The following is a 9,357-nucleotide window of genomic DNA, read 5'->3' on the forward strand; positions in this document are numbered from 1 at the left end:
GCACGTCGGTGAAAGAGGATATGGCTAAGCTGCTGATGGTCATACGGTTTCCATTGCACCTTCAAAAATTTTCACGCAATACTTATTTCATCTACCATTATACGGAAGTTAGCTTAAAAAACTATGGTGAGCAAATTACCTGGTGCTGCGTGAGAACATCAAACTCGTTTGTGTAGGCCCTGTAGCGCCTATCCGGATTGCCACGAACGGGCCGCACATGCTTCCACACATGATAGAATGTGGGACAAGCATCGTCTCGATGCCATGGCTGAAATTGCAAGGAAGTCCAATTAGTCACATGATACAATAGTTTTTCGAACATTAAAGTAGAAAAAGGAATTAGCCGTTGTGACTTACATCGACACGGAGGCGGGAAGGTCGACCCACGGGCATTCGCTCCCAAATCCAAATCTGGAGCATATAAGTGCACCCTCCAACATTGGAATCTCTCGCTGTGCGCCTGCAAGCCTCACATAGCTGTCTGTACAGCCAGGCAAGAGCCGCTGAGCCCCAACTGTAAACGGCTATGTTTTCCCAAACTTGACCTAGAATGGGGAGAACCATCCACGATACTGTGTTCCCAGCTGCATCTGGAAGGAGGAATGTACTGACAAAGTGCCATAGCCACACTCGAGCATAGCGCTGCACGACCTCGTCATTTGCTCCCGGAGGATACACATCGAAGTGCTCCCTCAACCATGCCGAGCTGACACCGGATGTCTTCTTCGAGCTATCTCCGCCCTCTGGCTCTGGCGGCCTAATCCCAATATGCATCTCGACCATATCACGCCAATTCTCATTCTGTATGATACCCGTCACTAGCTGCCCATCCAGTGGAAGGCCGAGTATCATAGCCGCATCCTGCATTGTGATGGTCATTTCTCCGAAGGGCAGGTGGAACGTGTGAGTCTCCGGACGCCACCTGTCGACCATAGCGGTCAACAGTGGTCCGTCCATTGGAGGGAGACCCCCCACGACCTGAACAGCGATATCCAAGAAACCTGCTCTCTGCAGGTACTGGGCGTACCGCTCATCCCACCTAAGTGGTGAGTGCACCCTAGCCCTGAGTGGTGTCAAATTCTGCAAAACATTATAAGATTATTAAAAAATGAGAAGTCAATCCAATTGTGAATAACGGGCTACTAAAGTGGTAAGTAACACAAATATGATACAAATGACATTTGCAGTATGAAATTGTTTACACTGTACACAAGCAAATAGTAACGATAGGCACATCCTTAATTTATAAGAACATTTCATATGAAAATCTTGCAAATTCTCATCCTAAGGTATGCATTCATCAGCAAAAATTAGCAACCATTGTTATACCTCATTTAGGTCCGCGAGGTGGTGGGCACGGTGCTGCAAGTCGTAAGCAGCCTCAAGAAGAGGGTACCCCGGGGCCGCCATCCTAAAGAAACAACAAAAATGATCGTTAGTAAAAAGCTTCATTATATGATAAGTACGAAAACTATGATAATGTACTACTATAAAAAAGATAAAATAATAGCCACGCAAAATACAAGCAACGCGCATACCCAATTGTTCGAAGTACACGGCCTATTACTGCTCGGTCTAGATTTAGTGCCTTTTTTTTTCTACTGCGGCACGTGCAATTCCTAATGATCTTGTGGCACTTGGAGCAACGATTTTCCGACTTGTCAATATCAAAATCACCAGTATCATAATCTGCAGAAAGCCTCCCTTCCGACACGTCCATGTCGCCTGTGAAACATTTCTTCTGCCTCCTTCCTACTTTATTTCTCATTTAACTGGGGTTAGGCACGTACCCTGCCCCTTCATATGCTGGCCATTGTGACGGATCTAGGTAAGGTTGAAAGCTTGATTCCCATATTTTGATGGTGTGCTCCCTAGAGTACAACGGTGACATGTACAGGGAGCTTTCATAGTTAAGACCTCTTGCCTTGCAAGCTGTAATGAAGTGTGAACATGGAAGGTGCAACAGTTGAGGAACATTGCAGGTGCACGAAACTTCGTGCAGATCCACTCTGTAGTGTCGGCCTCCATGACTCTCACCCCCAATGTTAGTCGTACTGTAACTTCTTATAGAATACACCATCCTTTCTGGCCCGTACGGTTCTGCTAAGTGGTGCACGGATCTAAGCTCATCCTCTGATAAATAATCATCTGCAACTTGCCCAATTCTATAGCCTTGATCCAACATTTCACGTGCCTTTCGCCATCGGTTCACAAAGTAGGCGTTGCATTTTTCGAATGTGTATTCAATAATTCCAGCGACGGGCCTACTTCGGATGCCTTTGAAAACTCCGTTGAGTGATTCCGAGAAGTTCGTGGTCATAATACCCCAGCGCATCCCTCCCTCATCGAAAGCCTGCGCCCATTTATCCTTGTCCTCCATTTCACCCTTCAACCATTCTTTTGCGTCGTCGTTCAAGTCCTTCACTAGATCTTCTAACTTCTCACAAAATTCTCTCTCTGTATGAACCTTGCATAATAATTTCAATTTTCCAATCACACGATTGCTCTTCTGCCGACGCGACATGTTGGCAGCAAAGTGCCTCATGCACCACCTATGCACAAGCGGTGGAAAACCATCAATGTGGTCCTTCGTACAATTTAGGAGCCCATGATGCCTATCTGATATCATACACACTATCCGTGAAGGTCCAAGAACATGTACCCGAACAAGTTTCATAAACCATGACCAACTCTCATTATTCTCACTCTCAACCAAGGCAAAAGCAAGAGGCACAAGCTGTTGTTCTGGATCTACAGCAACTGCCATCATTAATGTACCCTTGTACTTGCCAGTCAAGAATGTACCGTCCACAAGTATCACAGGACGGCAATGTTGAAATGCCTCACTACATTGAGGGAAGCACCAAAATACCCTTTGCAGTATATGCTTCAACACTCCATTGTCAGGAAGCATCATGCCACATGAGTCGATGCACCATTTAACTCCGGGACTGTAGTAGGTCATAGCTGAGAGTACCCTTGGAACCATGCCGTACGACTCCTTCCAGTCGCCCCAAAGCAGGGCAACAGCGTGTTGCTTCACCCGCCAAGCCTTCGAATACTTCACACGGTACCCACTAAAGATGAAGATGGACTCCACGAGTGATGGCACCGATGTCTCGCTGTTTTTACGGATAATGCCTAGGATACGCCGTCCAAGGTACTTTGCTGTGCACTGTACATGCTCTCGCTTCGGCTGTGATGACCGACAAGTATGCGGTTGCACAACATTTGAAATTCTCCATTGTCCGGTGCTTGATATTAGCCGAGACCATACACGCCAATGGCATCCTTGCTTGCACATCACATTGTATCTTAAGTTCTTGTCAGAGTGAACTACGCTAAAAGGTCTATGTAACCTCACCGCGTAGTCAGCCAAGAAAAACTTAAGCTCCTCAAGACTATTGAACTTCATCCCCTTCTTAATCACTGGACTCTCACCAATGGACGTCCCTTCGGCATTCACCATACTAGATTCACATATTGCTTTGTGAATCATACTTATGTCCTTATCATTGGGAACGGATGGCAGTTCGACATCACGTTCTTTTAACAACCGCAACTCATACTGGGTGTAAGAAAAACAATCGTCCATACGACGAATGCCTTCTACATCATGTACGGTTGCGGTGTCAAATTGGGGTCCATCCTCTTCATTTTCTACCCCGACGTTCTCATATTCATGCCCACCACTCTCAAATAGTGATTCCTCCTCTACCTCCACACCTACTACCCCATCTTCCTCCAATTCACAATCTTCGGAACCCATAGAGACATTATCAACATCTATATTTGGTTCATCCCTCTCAAAAATGTTATTGGGAAAATCATCATTGGCAATAGCCAAGTCAAAATCACGTTCTGTTTCACCTAACACGTGATGCAACATTTCTGACTCCTGGGTACCATTATGGTTCACTACCGCCACTTCCTCCCTCATGACAACATTTGGGCCAGGCATACGAATAATTTCGACTATAACCTCCAAACATGCAACATTAGCTTCGTGCACAACATCCTTATAGTGCTTCCAATTCGCATCGGATGCTAACTTCATGAGAACATAATGAGCTCTAGCTTTCCCACAATCAAAACGACCTCTCAAACTGATCTCATCCACTCTACATCCATACTTCGTCATTACACGGTCAACTAAATCACTAAAACTTGGAGGACCATCGAAGAATTCAATTGACTCATTCATATTCTCTAACTCCCCATTTTGTTTCACAACACCACCATCAAAAAATCGAACTAAACGATCCATCTACAAAATACAAACATTTCACCATGTCATATACACTACACATTGCACATATTCGACATATCAACTACACACATTACTTATATTGGACAAATTGCAAACAAAAAATACACATATACATTGCACTATACGATTCAATGAATATATACCTAAATCGACAAGTTCTACACGTCAATATCGCGGGCAGAGACTCAATTGCGTATGAACGACGTATCATCTAACACAAAACACCATTGCATTTCATTCAAAATTCAAATCACTAACCTAACCCTAAGTCACCTAAACATCCTCCGATCTACCAAATGCAACGGTAAAACACGAGAAAAAGTAGGGGAATACCTTCCACACGAAGCAGGGATCGATTTCCACTACTTTCCCCCCACCGAAAATGCCGGATTTTGGGTGGATTTGGGGGTGGGGCGGCGGGGGGCGGCGCAAGGAGCTCGGGCTCGGGCAAGTCTGGAGGAGGAAGAAAGGAGGAAGGGAGGAGGAAGGGAGCCGGCGCGTGGATTTAGTGCTGGCCCTGCCGCACCAGGCGGGCTGGCGCGGCGAACGCCCGCCCACGTCAGCGCCCACCTAGCGCCGCGACTCGCCGCGCCAGCATGGCAGGGGCCGCCGCGCCAGTGCATGCGGCGCGGCAGCATGTTCCTGCCGCGCCAGGCGGTCTGGCGCGGCCAAAAGGGTCACGCCGTGCTAATAAAACCCGGGTGAGGTTATTTTTTTTTAAAAAAAAATGGGTTAAAAAGAAAAAAAAGTTTAAAGATAATAGAGGAATGTCTTGACCTCATAAAGCAGCCAGCCAACTTTGTGAAGTCCCAATTTTTTGATGAAATAGGAGGGTTTTACCCCTGCTGGTTATATATTAAAAGGGAGAGGACAGATACAAGGTAGTTTGAAACTAAGAAACAAAAAAGGTTAAAAAGAAAATCATGAAGATTACAACATCTGCTCCAGCCATTCAACCGTTGGTTGTTTCCAGACATCTTTTACTCTATGCAAAACTAAAGAATAAATTGTCTTGAAGCGTGCGATGGCCCCTTGAGTTGTCGGTGGGATGTCCCGGAAGATTGAATCATTTCTTGCCATCCAGATGCACCAGCTCATAATGATGATAATTTCCATGAAGAAGGGTACCTGAGGCTGAGTTTTGAAAGTATTCATAATGGAAAAAGGATCCAGTTGCAAATCTGCAAAAAGGCCTAAATGGATCCAGCAGTCTTGCGCAAACGGGCATTCCAACAGAAGATGAAAGAGTGTCTCAATTTTGTTGTGGTGGCAAAGAACACAGTTATATGAAGGCAGGTTCATATGCTTTCGATGCATGATGTCTCTTGTACTAAGTCTATCCTTCAAAACCAGCCAAAAGAAGACTCTATGTTTATTCTGACATCTCGACTTCCATAGCCAATCATATACTGGATGGATGTCTCTATGTCCAATGAGGGACTTATATGCCTTTGATGAAGAGAAGTTTGCATTACCCCAAATATATACCCAATAGTCTGGATCAGATGAAAATTCCAATCTTTCAAGTTCTTCAGCAAGATGGATCAATTGATTGTACGCTTGTGCAGGCAAAGGCAAAAAAAAGAGTTGCTGTAAATCTGTGATCGAATATGCCCGCTGCAAAGATAAATTCTTATCCCGAACAAAGGAAAAGAGATGCAGGCATACTTGCGCTGGCACCTGATTATTCTATAAATCATGCCATAAGAAGCAAGTACTGCCATCTTTCACTGTTACTGAAGCTATTCCTTTGAATTTCTGAGCAGTTTCCTCCAGCAAGCAACTTATACAGCAGCGGCCTTTTTTTTTTTGTCCTTTCGTCTTGATTTGTGGAAGGAAAAATGATTGAGATAAATTGCTCAGACTCAGGTATATATGTGACTCCACATGACTGTTTGATTTCTGAAAAATTCAAAAAGAAAGGGTATCCTCAGTTCGGTGCCTCAAAAATAATATATCATCAATTCGGTTACGTTGAATGTCATTTAGAAAGCAGGTGCACTTTCTTTGTAGTTGTGTATTGTTTTTTTTCTTTCATGTAATCTCGTGGCATAGTTTTTATATTTTCATCATGAAACAAATGAAACCAAGGTCTTAAGATGCAAGTGAATGCTTAATTACAGGTGCTGCTGATGAACCAGCCCACAGAGGAGAAAGGAAAAGAATGCACACAAATTAACAGAAAAGAAGGCATTAAAATGGAAGAAAGAATGCAACATGGTAGCACTAGATAGCCTTGGTCCTCTTGTTACGCCGGAACTGACTTTTTTTTTATTTTGGCCCTTTTCGTGAAATTTTTTCACAAATAGATCCCTGGCGAAACCAATTCCAAAAATGGACCCTTAGCTTGGGTATAACGTCTTGGCGCCAGGATGGCTGGCGCCAAGGTTCCCCCACCGCGCCTCCGACGTGGCGCCGACCCTCTGACGTGGCACCAAGGCTTGGCGCCAAGATCTATGGCGCCAAGCCTCCATACATAAACCGCCAGCCTTCTTCCTGCCCGAGAGTTCCTCCTCATTCTTCTTCACTCTCTCGGGTTTTTACTCTCCCTACTTCGCCCTAGACTACGAATCGACATTGTAGCTTAGGAAACTTTCATTTGATCCGTGGATCCTGAAGAGCAAGGTATCCTCTCTCCCTCGTACCTTTTTTCACATCGATTCGCTATATATTTGTTGCATTTTTGAACTTAGGGTTTCATGCAAATGTAGGATGCCGAGGCGTGGAAAAGCTAAGAAACTAAGGTAACCTCAGCGCACGTAGTTATGTATATGCTCATTGTTGTGGATCAAATGAAAAAATCTTAATTGTAGGTTTATTGTTAAGTGCGTTTGATTCTTAGAACGAAATAAACTAAATTGTAGTTATGGCGCCAAGATGACCGGAAATGCCTTCGATCCATTGCCTCTGCCTAGTGGTGTTCCAGTGCCTATGTGCTTTTGCGGCGATCCTTGCAAGGTAGCCAAGTCCGATGAACATGCCACGTATAGGCAGAGGTATTGGATGTGTTCCAACTTTGCGTTTGAACCTACACTTCGTCAACGCCGCATTAACATGTTGGTAAGGAATTGTTGTTGTCTTATAATTATTGTCCATAATTTTTTTGTTTTATAACAATTGCATTTGTTGTAGACCCCTCCACCGCTATGTGATTTTGAGCAGTGGATCGACACTGAGATCAATCCTGAAGACAAGGAGTTTTTGGAGTATATGATGCGCTGGGATGCAGAGAGGAAGAAGGTGTACGAGAAGAGACTCAGAGAGGAGGCTGCGGAAAAGGAGCACAAGGAAGAGGAGGAAAGGAGGCGGGTTGCTGCGAACAGGGAGGAGAGGGAGAAGAAGCTTGAGCGGGCACGCCGAGCGAAAGCAGCGGTTGAGGAGAATCCCGATGCCTTAAGGAAGGGAAAGTGGCCTCGTTGCACTCAGTAGTCATATTTAGGTTCTAGTTCTATGGTTTATTTATGAACAATATTTTCTACTGTGAGACTTTTATTATGTTGTCATGTAATAATGCACTTTAAGTATGGACACGCAAGTGGTAGACGACCTATGTTTATTTTGCGATGTAATGCACTTCGAAGTTGTAGTCTAGTGAAATTTCGGCAAAAAATAAAAAGGGTACTTGTTAGCGAAATTTTGGCAGAATTTCCCGTACTTTTTGATGCAATCCATACAAAATTACGAGATGAATAGTGAACATAAATACAAACATACAAGCATATAAGCATATGACACATTCATAATAAAATCCACAATAGTTCAGAATGAAAGTCCAAATATACAAATAGTTCATATAATACAAAGTTCGCAATAAGAACCGTCACTGCCTCCTAGTCTTACCCTTACCCTTGTGACCAAGGGCGTCGGTGTCTGGAGTGTAAGGAGAACGTGGGCAACGTAGTCTAGTGCCTACAACCTGTGTAGGCTGAGTCAAGGGAGCCTCCTGAAGCTGAGACGGGCCAAGCTCCTCGGGCCTCTGCTCATCGTCGTCGTCGTCGTCATCCTCGGATGCAATTGCTTTCGAACCCGAGGGGCCTTGGCTAGACGTACCGACGCCTCCTTCACGTGGGGATGGAACGTGCACGTCTCGCGTCGTGGCAGTCCTGCAACCACAACGAGCAGCCGCACGGCGAAGCCGATTTGACAGTCGCTGCAGTAGTAAAAACTAGTTACACGAAAGAAGAATGTAACGTATTAATAAAGTATTAGAAGAATAAATTGAGTCCTACGTCTAGAAAGCTCCGCGTCTCGGGGTCCGTAACTCTAGGACGGAAATGCTCAATATCTCTAACCGAGCTTTGGAGGGTACGGCCCTGCAACAAATGACTAAGTCACTAAAGCAATAAATGATTAAGTCATTAACTTACTTACACACTAAGTCACTAAATGACTAAATGATTAAGTCAGATGGTCACTAAGTCCTTATCTAACTAACTGAATCTCTAAGTAACTTAACATAGAACATAGAAAAGTCAAGCAATTGTCTTACCATCCTATCCAGGATTGGTCCTGCCTCCACCTGCCTTCCAGCACGAGTACTCTGATCGTACACTGTGTCTTCATCGTCGGATGAGTGGATGTCGGCGTAGCCATCTTCCGTCCACGCTGCCCTCAGCCTGTGACGCGTCGCACCTTGGTACCAAGTCTGGTATTGCCTATACTCACTGTTTGTATGCGGCTCGTCGTTGTCATCCACGTTTTCATCGAAGTCCTCCCAATCGTCAATGTATGCCTGGTGGAACGCGGCCCACTCAGAGACCTTCCATTTCTTCTTACGATCCATGCTGCACGTCACGTTACATGTTACTGCTAGGCAAAATTTAGTTAATGGTATTGAAATAATTCAAATATGAAAAGACTTACCTGTGTAACTTTACACTAGTCGAGGTCACCGGTGTTGGCCAAATCTGCCTCATCCCAAACTGACGTGTTACTCGATCTGGCAGGTGGTACTCGACAGCATAGAAGCATATGAGAGGGCACTTCATCCTGTAAGGATTGTCGTCCAACCCACACATGAAGCTAAGGGTAAAAGGAAGTGTGTCCTCTCCTTTGTAAGGCTGCCAATTTACCTGCAACATGTCAAA

The 9,357-nt window shown here is 44.7% G+C and overlaps 1 long non-coding RNA gene across 1 annotated transcript; it reads right to left on the bottom strand.

Annotated features, from left to right (window-relative positions):
* Positions 1–8,281: 8,281 nt before the first annotated feature.
* LOC111257207 lies at positions 8,282–8,959 on the bottom strand. The gene is made up of 3 exons (XR_002677595.1): positions 8,760–8,959; positions 8,500–8,583; positions 8,282–8,420 (listed from the first exon to the last, which is right to left on the bottom strand). It is a non-coding gene; the product is annotated as an uncharacterized LOC111257207 (long non-coding RNA).
* Between the last annotated feature and the right edge of the window lie 398 nt (positions 8,960–9,357).

Source organism: Setaria italica, chromosome V (genome assembly GCF_000263155.2).
Source record: "Setaria italica strain Yugu1 chromosome V, Setaria_italica_v2.0, whole genome shotgun sequence".
Classification (NCBI taxonomy): domain Eukaryota; kingdom Viridiplantae; phylum Streptophyta; class Magnoliopsida; order Poales; family Poaceae; genus Setaria; species Setaria italica.